This window comes from Pungitius pungitius, chromosome 16 (genome assembly GCF_949316345.1).
Source record: "Pungitius pungitius chromosome 16, fPunPun2.1, whole genome shotgun sequence".
Classification (NCBI taxonomy): domain Eukaryota; kingdom Metazoa; phylum Chordata; class Actinopteri; order Perciformes; family Gasterosteidae; genus Pungitius; species Pungitius pungitius.
The window spans coordinates 2,398,009-2,409,855 of NC_084915.1; the positions used below are offsets into that span (position 1 = coordinate 2,398,009).

The 11,847-nt window shown below is 42.1% G+C and overlaps 1 long non-coding RNA gene across 1 annotated transcript; it reads left to right on the top strand.

The window, feature by feature from the left end:
- Positions 1 to 9,619: 9,619 nt before the first annotated feature.
- Positions 9,620 to 11,360, top strand: LOC134106241 (uncharacterized). The gene is made up of 2 exons (XR_009942550.1): positions 9,620 to 10,643; positions 10,794 to 11,360. It is a non-coding gene; the product is annotated as an uncharacterized LOC134106241 (long non-coding RNA).
- Positions 11,361 to 11,847: the final 487 nt, after the last annotated feature.

Here is an 11,847-nt window from a genome sequence, read left to right on the forward strand (position 1 = left end):
GCCTATAACTTTTTTTTTTCCAACCCCCATTTTCACCAAATTTTGAGGACATGTTCACAATGAGTCCTAGAACATCCCCAAATTTTCCCAGAATATTTGAACATTAGGGGGCGCTGTGGTGATTCTGTGTATTTTTGGCCATTTCCTTCAATTTTTGCATTTACAAACGAACGAACTCCTCCGAGAGTTTAAATCCGATCCATTTCAAAATCTGGCAACTGGTTCCTGACACCCTTGGGGTCAAAAGTTATTAAAATCAAGAGTTTTCATAAAACTACCTGGGCGTGAGCGTGCGTGCAGTTTGGACAATTTTCGAAGATTTTTTTCCAAAATGTAAAATGGTATAACTCCAAGGAACATTGATATTTCTGGCTATAAATGTATATTCATGATGCTTGTGTAGGCCTTTAAGTAATGCCATGCAGTGATTTTCGAAAAAGTATAGCGCCACCTATTGGCTTAGGTCAATGCAAAGTTTGTACATTTACATGTCCATTTCCTAGCCCTTTAATCTGATCAACTTCAAATCTGGGAATATAAGACGTAAGACTGTGACGATGGCTCACAGTGAGAATTGGGAGTTTTGGACCAACTTTGTTGCTGTGGCGACGACATATTCGCATGAAAGTTCAAGCACATCTTCTGCGCCTCGGCAGACTCCAAAACTCTTGAAAACCTCTGTGAGTATCCTACGTGATGACCTTTACAGACCTGATGTGCAGTTTTGGATCAAAATTGAAAAATTGCCTCCATTGCGCCCCCTGGAAGATTTTGACGAAGCCCCGCCCGCATCCTGTTTGACCGACAAGTCCGCTGATTTTTTACCAAATGTATTAAAGGGAGACTTAAAAAAGTCTCTGAGGAATTTTCTCTAAAACAAACAGGAAGGCAGTTATAATTTTTTTAGTGTGAATATTTCCTGTATTTTTGGCGGAGAGTGACCAATCCTATTTCAGTGAGTTTTCGAATTCTCAAATCCATCTGAAAGAATAGCTCAGTGAGTAAGGTGTTGGCCCCCCGATGCTATGGTCGTGGGATCGACTCCCGACGAAATTATTTTTTTTTCCTCCTCTTTTTAAACGCGTGTCGTCTGATCTAACGAACAAAATGATTCAGTTTACGCTCCTTGCTGATGTGTTTGACTTAAACAACTACACTTAAGAGCAGGTTTGTGAAAATCGTTTCAGTTTAAGGACAGAAGCTGCTCCGTGGCACATGAACAGAATGAAACAGCAGACTGAGGCACTCAGCTGGCGGACCGGGCAGCTGGTTGCGAGTTACGACACATCTAACCTGGACAAATAACACGGACAGTTCAATATATTTACATCTGGATTTAAATAGACGTATTCTGCAACATACGTCATGGTGATGTTACTAGAGAAAATGGTGCGGCCCCTTTAAGAGCTACACGCACGGGCTACGGAGGGGGAGAGCGCATGAGGAAGTTGTGTTGTTGTTGTGATGACGGAGTGGATGTAGCGGCCGGAGAATTGTCTGTACTGTAACTTTGTTACTCAGTGTTAGATTAATAAATCCTCAAAGAAAGTAAAGCGGACTTTTATTCACCAACCCCGGGACGAAGGGAATTAACCCCAAAGTTTACTTAGCCGACAGTACTTTGGCCCTGGAGCAGACAGCAACGCCTCCCCCTGCAAACTCCGACTACGGTCAGAGACGGACCGGCAGGAAAGGTGAACACAAGGCTAACGAAGTTAATTGTCAACATTAATGTGCCTGTCATGGTATGAGGCCAGACGTGAGTTGTGTTCTACATTCAAGAGGGTTTTTATTTAGCACTGAACAATAACAACCAGCATACGTCTTTTAGCTAAGCTAACTACGGTAGCTTCACGGGGATAAAAGACCCCTCTTCACTCTATCAGCGCCACTTTGTTTACGTTTCCGTGTGCCCTAAATAACTTGGCCCGATTGAATCACTTTATTTACACACTTTGAGTAGAACCGTGCTCGCAGCAGCTAACTTAACTACTTTGTTGTTTAACTTCATTGTCTATAATCTCCCCGCAGCGTGCAGCCGGGCGCAGCTAAATGACACGTAATGTATTGTGCGTCTTCAATGCTTTTCAATATGTTATATATTTATTGCCTTCACAATGAGCATGAATCTAACATTAAATGATATGATTAATATGCCCCTCATTCCAATGAAATAATATACACACGTCAAGCTCATTATGGAGTTGAAACAACAAGTTACTAAACTGTAAACAGTTAATATAAGAGAAAAAAATATTGTAATCAAGATAAATGTTTTCAAAACGTGTGATTAACTAGTTAATTGTCTATAATCTGTTGACAGCCATAATCGTATTCTGATAATACACGTTGGTGCTCAAATATTTTCAGATGGCCCGTGCAAAGTCATGCCACCAGTCTGAGGACATCACTGGGAATGGCACATGGGACACGTGGCTTTCAACTCCAGCGAGGTGGGAAAGCATTTCTTTATGTATATTTTGTTCTGTCTGCATAATTGTAAAAGACTTCTTCCCGCATTCGTACAACAGCATTCCATATCGTGTGACTGTCGATGGATGTAATAATTTGGCCTTCTTTTTTTCTTCCACCACACGGCACGGGTGGGCTTAACCGCGGGCAATCGGGGCAAAGACCCAAGTCGACTGGACCACAGCGGAAAATGATCCTTCCAGAGAAGAAGTTATTTACTTCTACAACGAATGGAAGAGTTACAACTTCCAGATGACAGCTCGCCGCTCATCCTTCTGGGCAACTTGAACATCCGACAGAACTTATGTGACCTACTGCGTTTATTTTCTCCTTTAGCTCTCATTTAAGTATTAAAATTCGCTGTATTTTTGCAAGAGAGGCACCAATCCTATTTGAGTGACGTTTCGATTGTGAAATTGTATTGGACCATATAGGTCATCTGCAGAGCGTTGGCCCCTGGCGCAGTAAACCAGGGTTTGATTCTTGGCATGCACAAGACTCCTCATGTGACTTAAAATGAATCCAGAATGCAATATTTGTTCAGTATGCAAGGGCAGTGATTTATTTAGTCATGTTTGGTCATGTTTTGGTTTTTTTACATGACAATATGGTTTGGTACATGCTGAGTTAATGAATATACATTCTAAAGTGCAATGTCCATATGTGAATAAGAGTTGTATACGTTTATCATAGTCAACATGGTGTGGAAATATCCCTTATGTAGTTGGTCAATGGGAACTATAGTAGGCCGTAATAACAGCTAAGGTAATTACAGGTGGATATTTCTGGGAATTAACCTTAAATGAGACTGCATTTATGATATCTAAGATATACAGGACAAGAAAAATGCACTGGATGTGTATATGTGTTGAATCAATTATACAGACGCAAACTGGAGAACGAGACAAGTGTTGCTGTGATACTTATTGTGGTCATCGTGCCCGAGACCCGTAACAATTACTCCGCAGGTCTTTTGCAGCGGGGCAACAGCCCGGCGTCGGTGGATTCCGTTCGCGAGGCCGCAGATTCAGGTTTGAATGGCAGCCCCGAGAGTGATTTGTTTAGTCTCTTTAGTCTTTTTTGACCCGCGAGCCCGGCCGACCGCCGCCCCACCCCGACGTGCGAGAATAGGCGAAGGCCCGTTCATCGCTGCTTGCAGCTTTAATTATTCTTATTATTTCACCACTTCAATCGCACTTTTGGGGCCTTTGCCATGTTCAAAAACTCTTGAATTTTTGCATGCGCTTCAGAAGTGCGAAAAATTTATATATTCTTGGGGTCGCGCAATTTGGGGATGAAAAAAAGTGCTCTCTAGCGCCCCCTAAAGTGCTGCCTCTGGGGACATTTTTGTCCACTTTTACGGATTGACTTGAAATTTTGCACACAGGTGCTCTTGGATGGGCTCTTCAAAAAAGTCAATCATGGTATGCAAATGCGCCTACCGTTTTATGTCCGCCATTTTGAATTTTGTGAAAAACACGTTTTTGCGAACTCCTCCCAGACGCTTGGTCCGATTTTCACGAAATCTTCAGCAAAATGATCATTGGCTCAATGCCATCAAAAGTTATTAAAAGCTTGTTGATATCTCATTGCGTTTTTAATTGATGGACCAATCAAGTTGTAGGGGGTGTGGCCTGAAAAGGAAAGACCAATAACTTTAAAAGTAAAAGGCCTGTTGCCACCAAATCTTTAGGACATGTTCGAATTGGGTCCTAGAACTTCCCCTGAGAATTTTAAAAAAATCGAACATTAGGGGGCGCTATGGTGATTTACTGTATTTTGGCCTTTTTTTCGCAATTTCCACCGTATTTTGGTTTTACAAACGAACGAACTCCTCCGAGAGTTTAAATCCGATCGATTTCAAAATCGGGCAAGTTGATCCTGACCCCCTTGGGGTCAAAAGTTATTAAAATCAAGAGTTTTCATAAAACTACCTGGCCGTGAGCTTGCGTGCAGTTTGGACGATTTTTGACGATTTTCCTCAAAAATGTAAAATGGTATAACTCCAAGGAACATTGATATTTCTGGCTATAAATGTATATTCATGATGCTTGTGTAGGCCTTTAAGTAATGCCATGCAGTGATTTTCGAAAAAGTATAGCGCCACCTATTGGCTTACGTCAATGCAAAGTTTCTACATTTACATGTCCATTTCCTAGCCCTTTAATCTGATCAACTTCAAATCTGGGAATATAAGACGTAAGACTGTGACGATGGCTCACAGTGAGAATTGGGAGTTTTGGACCAACTTTGTTGCTGTGACGACGTCATCTTCGCATGAAAGTTCAAGCACATCTTCTGAGCCTCGGCACACTCCAAAACTCTTGAAAACCTCTGTGAGTATCCTACGTGATGACCTTTACAGACCTGATGTGCAGTTTTGGATCAAAAGTGAAAAATTGCCTCCATTGCGCCCCCTGGAAGATTTTGACGAAGCCCCGCCCGCACCCTGTTTGACCGACAAGTCCGCTGATTTTTTACCAAATGTATTAAAGGGAGACTTAAAAAAGTCTCTGAGGAATTTTCTCTAAAACAAACAGGAAGGCAGTTATAATTTTTTTAGTGTGAATATTTCCTGTATTTTTGGCGGAGAGTGACCGATCCTATTTCAGTGAGTTTTCGAATTCTCAAACCCATCAGAAGGTTTAGCTCTCCTGGTAAGAAACCGCCCCCCCGATCCTATGGTCGTGAGATCGTGTCCCGGCGAAATCAATTTTTTTTTTTTCCTCCTCTTTTTAAACGCGTGTCTTCTGATCTAACGAACAAAATGATTCAGTTTACTCTCCTTGCTGAGGTTATGGACTTTGTACACTTAAGAGCAGGTATGTCAAACTCGTTTCAGTTTAAGGCCAGAAACTGCTCCGTGGCCGCGCATACAGCTGACAGAAGAAGGTAAGGCTGATGCAGGACAGCTGGCTCACGGCGCAGCCGTTTGGCAGCGTGTCGCGGGTTTGACATATCTAACCTAGACAAATAACACGGACAGTTCAATATATTTACATCTGGATTTAAATACACGTATTCTGCAACATACGGGTGGAGATGCAAACACGTTTGGTGATGTAAATAGATGTTACGGGGAAATTTTAAGTTAAAGAACTTCATCACCCAGAATTCCCTATTCTTGGTTGACGGACATGCGCAGACTACGTGCGCACAGCCGCGCACGTAGTCTGCGCATGTTCCGGTTTTGTGTTGAACAGGCAAAGTATCACCGCTCCGTATTTTAAACTGCTAACTACACACCTATACTTCAGGAACTATTACTACTATGTGGATGTAAGCAAAGTGTTCTCATTCCCTCTTGGATGTGTGCAGCCAGTGAGGTACGTTTTGTTTAAGGGCTTGTTATATCTGCTCGACGGCACGTACAGCTAACTGGGATAGCGAGTGGAGCTAGCGGCTGCCGGATGGAGCAGCCAGTCAGCCAGCTTGCTAACTACACACCGGTGCTTACGTCCACATGTACTCAACGAAGTGGAAACGCCTTTGACGGTGAGTGATTACGTTTTCCTTGTGCGTTCTCCAGTCTCACCCAGCATACGTCTTTTAGCTAAGCTAACTACGGTAGCTTTACAGCGTCAAAAGACACCTCTTCACGCTATTAACGCCACTTTGTTTACGTTTCCGTGTGCCCTAAATAACTTGGCCCGATTGAATCACTTTATTTACACACTGAGTAGAACCGTGCTCGCAGCAGCTAACTAACTACTTTGTTGTTTAAAAGCGTCAGCTAAATGACACGTAATGTAATGTGCGTCTTCAATGCTTTTCAATATGTTATATATTCATTTCCTTCACAATGAGCATGAATCTAACATTAAATGATATGATTCATATGCCCCTCATTCCAATGAAATAATATACACACGTCAAGCTCATTATGGAGTTGAAACAACAAATTACTAAACTGTAAACAGTTAATATAAGAGAAAAAAATATTGTAATCAAGATAAATGTTTTTCAAAATGTGTGATTAACTAGTTAATTGTCTATAATCTGTTGACAGCCCTAATCGTATTCTGATAATACACCAAATACTACTGTAACTCTCTGCTGGCAGGTCTCCCTGCTGCCGCCATTCGACCACTGCAGCTCATCCAGAATGCAGCAGCTCGACTGGTCTTCAACCTTCCAAAATACTCCCACACCACTTCTCCGCTCTCTTCTTTGGATACGAGTGGCTGCCCGCATGCAGTTCAAAGCATTGGTACTGACGGACCACGCTGTGAATGGATCGGGAGCAGTCTACATCCGGGACATGGTGAAACCCTGCATCCCAACCCACGCACTCCGATCTGCATCTGGCAAGCTGCTTGTTCCTCCCTCACTGAGAGAAAAGCACTCGACGAGATGGCGACTCTTTGCTGTCCTGCTCCCAGATGGTGGAATGAGCTCTCTGATGACATCAGGACCGCAGAGAGCCTCTCCATCTTCCGTCGAAAACTCAAGACACACCTTTTTAGACTCTACCTTGACCAAAACACTAGCAAACCGTAGCACTAACAAATGGTAGCACTTAAATTGTACTTATAATGCCACTTATCTTTAACATGTTTTGGGCGGTGATTTATTCAGTCATGTTTAGTCATATTGTTTTTTTTACTTGTCAATATGGTTTGGTACATGCCGAGTTAATCAATACACATTCTAAAGTGCAACGTCCATATGTGAATAAGAGTTGTATACGTTTATCATAGTCAATATGGTATGGAAATATCCCTTATGTAGTTGGTCAATAGGAACTATAGTAGGCAGAAATAACAGCTAAGGTAATTACAGGTGGATATTTCTGGGAATTAACCTTGATTGAGACTGCATCTATGATATCTAAGATATACAGGACAAGAAAAATGCACTGGATGTGTATATGTGTTGAATCAATTATACAGACGCAAACTGGAGAACGAGACAAGTGTTGCTGTGATACTTATTGTGGTCATCGTGCCCGAGACCCGTAACGATTACTCCGCAGGTCTTTTGCAGCGGGGCAACAGCCCGGCGTCGGTGGATTCCGTTCGCGAGGCCGCAGATTCAGGTTTGAATGGCAGCCCCGAGAGTGATTCGTTTAGTCTCTTTAGTCTTTTTTGACCCGCGAGCCCGGCCGACCGCTGCCACCCCGACGTGCGAGGAGAGGCGAAGGCCCGTTCATCGCTGCTTGCAGCTTTAATTAGGGCCTGAGCCGACTGCAAGTCGGGCGAAAGCCCTATTGAAATTGCAAGAATTATTATTTTTCTTCGTTATTATTTCGCCACTTCGAACGCACTTTTGGGGACTTTATCATGTTCAAAAACTCTTGAATTTTTGCACGCGCATCAGAAGTGCGCAAAATTGACGTATGATTCGGGTCCCGCAATTAGAGGAGAGAAAAAAGAACTCTCTAGCGCCCCCCAAAGTGGCCGCAATGTTAATTTTTTTTTTTACTTTTACCGATCGACTTGGAACCTTTTCACACAGGTTCTCTTGGATGTGCTGTACACAAAAAAAATTATGGTATGCAAATGCGCCTACCGTTTTATGGCCGCCATTTTGAATTTTGTGAAAAACACGTTTTTGCGAACTCCTCCCAGACGCTTGGTCCGATTCTTACGAAATCTTCGGCAAAATGATCGTTGGCTCGATGCGATCAAAAGTTATTGAAAGAATGTTGATATCTCATTTTTCAATAAAGTTATGGACCAATGAAGTTTATAGGTTTGTGTCCTGAAAATTCAAAGGCCTATAACTTTTTTTTTTTCTAACCGTCATTTTCACCAAATTTTGAGGACATGTTCACAATGAGTCCTAGAACATCCCCAAATTTTCCCAGAATATTTGAACATTAGGGGGCGCTGTGGTGATTCTGTGTATTTTTGGCCATTTCCTTCAATTTTTGCATTTACAAATGAACGAACTCCTCCGAGAGTTTAAATCCGATCCATTTCAAAATCTGGCAACTGGTTCCTGACACCCTTGGGGTCAAAAGTTATTAAAATCAAGAGTTTTCATAAAACTACCTGGGCGTGAGCTTGCGTGCAGTTTGGACAATTTTGGAAGATTTTTTTCCAAAATGTAAAATGGTATAACTCCAAGGAACATTGATATTTCTGGCTAGAAATGTATATTCATGATGCTTGTGTAGGCCTTTAAGTAATGCCATGCAGTGATTTTCGAAAAAGTATAGCGCCACCTATTGGCTTAGGTCAATGCAAAGTTTCTACATTTACATGTCCATTTCCTAGCCCTTTAATCTGATCAACTTCAAATCTGGGAATATAAGACGTAAGACTGTGACGATGGCTCACAGTGAGAATTGGGAGTTTTGGACCAACTTTGTGGCTGTGACGTCGCCATATTCGCATGAAAGTTCAAGCACATCTTCTGAGCCTCGGCACACTCCAAAACTCTTGAAAACCTCTGTGAGTATCCTACGTGATGACCTTTACAGACCTGATGTGCAGTTTTGGATCAAAAGTGAACAATTGCCTCCATTGCGCCCCCTGGAAGATTTTGACGAAGCCCCGCCCGCATCCTGTTTGACCGACAAGTCCGCTGATTTTTTACCAAATGTATTAAAGGGAGACTTAAAAAAGTCTCTGAGGAATTTTCTCTAAAACAAACAGGAAGGCAGTTATAATTTTTTTAGTGTGAATATTTCCTGTATTTTTGGCGGAGAGTGACCAATCCTATTTCAGTGAGTTTTCGAATTCTCAAATCCATCTGAAAGAATAGCTCAGTGAGTAAGGTGTTGGCCCCCCGATGCTATGGTCGTGGGATCGACTCCCGACGAAATTATTTTTTTTTCCTCCTCTTTTTAAACGCGTGTCGTCTGATCTAACGAACAAAATGATTCAGTTTACGCTCCTTGCTGATGTGTTTGACTTAAACAACTACACTTAAGAGCAGGTTTGTGAAAATCGTTTCAGTTTAAGGACAGAAGCTGCTCCGTGGCACATGAACAGAATGAAACAGCAGACTGAGGCACTCAGCTGGCGGACCGGGCAGCTGGTTGCGAGTTACGACACATCTAACCTGGACAAATAACACGGACAGTTCAATATATTTACATCTGGATTTAAATAGACGTATTCTGCAACATACGTCATGGTGATGTTACTAGAGAAAATGGTGCGGCCCCTTTAAGAGCTACACGCACGGGCTACGGAGGGGGAGAGCGCATGAGGAAGTTGTGTTGTTGTTGTGATGACGGAGTGGATGTAGCGGCCGGAGAATTGTCTGTACTGTAACTTTGTTACTCAGTGTTAGATTAATAAATCCTCAAAGAAAGTAAAGCGGACTTTTATTCACCAACCCCGGGACGAAGGGAATTAACCCCAAAGTTTACTTAGCCGACAGTACTTTGGCCCTGGAGCAGACAGCAACGCCTCCCCCTGCAAACTCCGACTACGGTCAGAGACGGACCGGCAGGAAAGGTGAACACAAGGCTAACGAAGTTAATTGTCAACATTAATGTGCCTGTCATGGTATGAGGCCAGACGTGAGTTGTGTTCTACATTCAAGAGGGTTTTTATTTAGCACTGAACAATAACAACCAGCATACGTCTTTTAGCTAAGCTAACTACGGTAGCTTCACGGGGATAAAAGACCCCTCTTCACTCTATCAGCGCCACTTTGTTTACGTTTCCGTGTGCCCTAAATAACTTGGCCCGATTGAATCACTTTATTTACACACTTTGAGTAGAACCGTGCTCGCAGCAGCTAACTTAACTACTTTGTTGTTTAACTTCATTGTCTATAATCTGCCCGCAGCGTGCAGCCGGGCGCAGCTAAATGACACGTAATGTATTGTGCGTCTTCAATGCTTTTCAATATGTTATATATTTATTGCCTTCACAATGAGCATGAATCTAACATTAAATGATATGATTAATATGCCCCTCATTCCAAAGAAATAATATACACACGTCAAGCTCATTATGGAGTTGAAACAACAAATTACTAAACTGTAAACAGTTAATATAAGAGAAAAAAATATTGTAATCAAGATAAATGTTTTCAAAACGTGTGATTAACTAGTTAATTGTCTATAATCTGTTGACAGCCATAATCGTATTCTGATAATACACGTTGGTGCTCAAATATTTTCAGATGGCCCGTGCAAAGTCATGCCACCAGTCTGAGGACATCACTGGGAATGGCACATGGGACACGTGGCTTTCAACTCCAGCGAGGTGGGAAAGCATTTCTTTATGTATATTTTGTTCTGTCTGCATAATTGTAAAAGACTTCTTCCCGCATTCGTACAACAGCATTCCATATCGTGTGACTGTCGATGGATGTAATAATTTGGCCTTCTTTTTTTCTTCCACCACACGGCACAGGTGGGCTTCACCGCGGGCAATCGTGGCAAAGACCCAAGTCGACTGGACCACAGCGGAAAATGATCCTTCCAGAGAAGAAGTTATTTACTTCTACAACGAATGGAAGAGTTACAACTTCCAGATGACAGCTCGCCGCTCATCCTTCTGGGCAACTTGAACATCCGACAGAACTTATGTGACCTACTGCGTTTATTTTCTCCTTTAGCTCTCACTAACTCTAACTTGCCCCAGCACCTGTTGTGATTTATTCTAGCGCTTCCACAATTGAATTTTGCTTGGTATTTCATCTAACTTGCCCCAGCACCTGTTGTGATTTATTCTAGCGCTTCCACAATTGAATTTTGCTTGTTATTTTATCTAACTTGCCCCAGCACCTGTTGTGATTAATTCTCTCTCACGGTGTCAAGTGTGTACCTTGATCTTTTTTTTGCTCATTGCAGCCCTTCTCTGCAAGGAGTGCTAACAATGCATGGTGCTGTTCATTAAGCAACTGGGTAAAGAGCTTGTAATGCCACATATGAAAAAGCTCATAAGCTCATTTATAATAAAATAATATATATAATCTTGCCTTGACTGAATGGGGGCGATCAAAGTTATTTTGGTGACGTTTTGATCATTGATTCACAACAAGTCCTGTGTTGTATAGGTTTGCTTGATGCTTTGGAATCTGTAGACCTGGATTTGTTATCAACCTGAATTGACAATCCATTGACAACATTGCTGGAATCTCCTCTCCCTTAAGACTGCAATATTACTTTTAGCTGAAAGTACATGGCTCCACTGATTCAATTTGAATTCACCAATATATAATGCCCCGGGGGAGAAGCGGATCTTACTAAATGTATTCATTAATTCATTAAGCAAAGCTCACTTCAGGAAGACAGCCACGTCGTCATCCAGCGGGTTTGGTTAAAAAGTTTACACATCTTGATGGAGCAAAAGAGGTGGGGTTAGCTGTCGTCATTGTACCTCGCCTAATCCAAGGTGATCCTACGTTTCAATATTGCATCAAGCTAAAGAATCAAACAATAACATTTAAGATCCAACAGCTAAC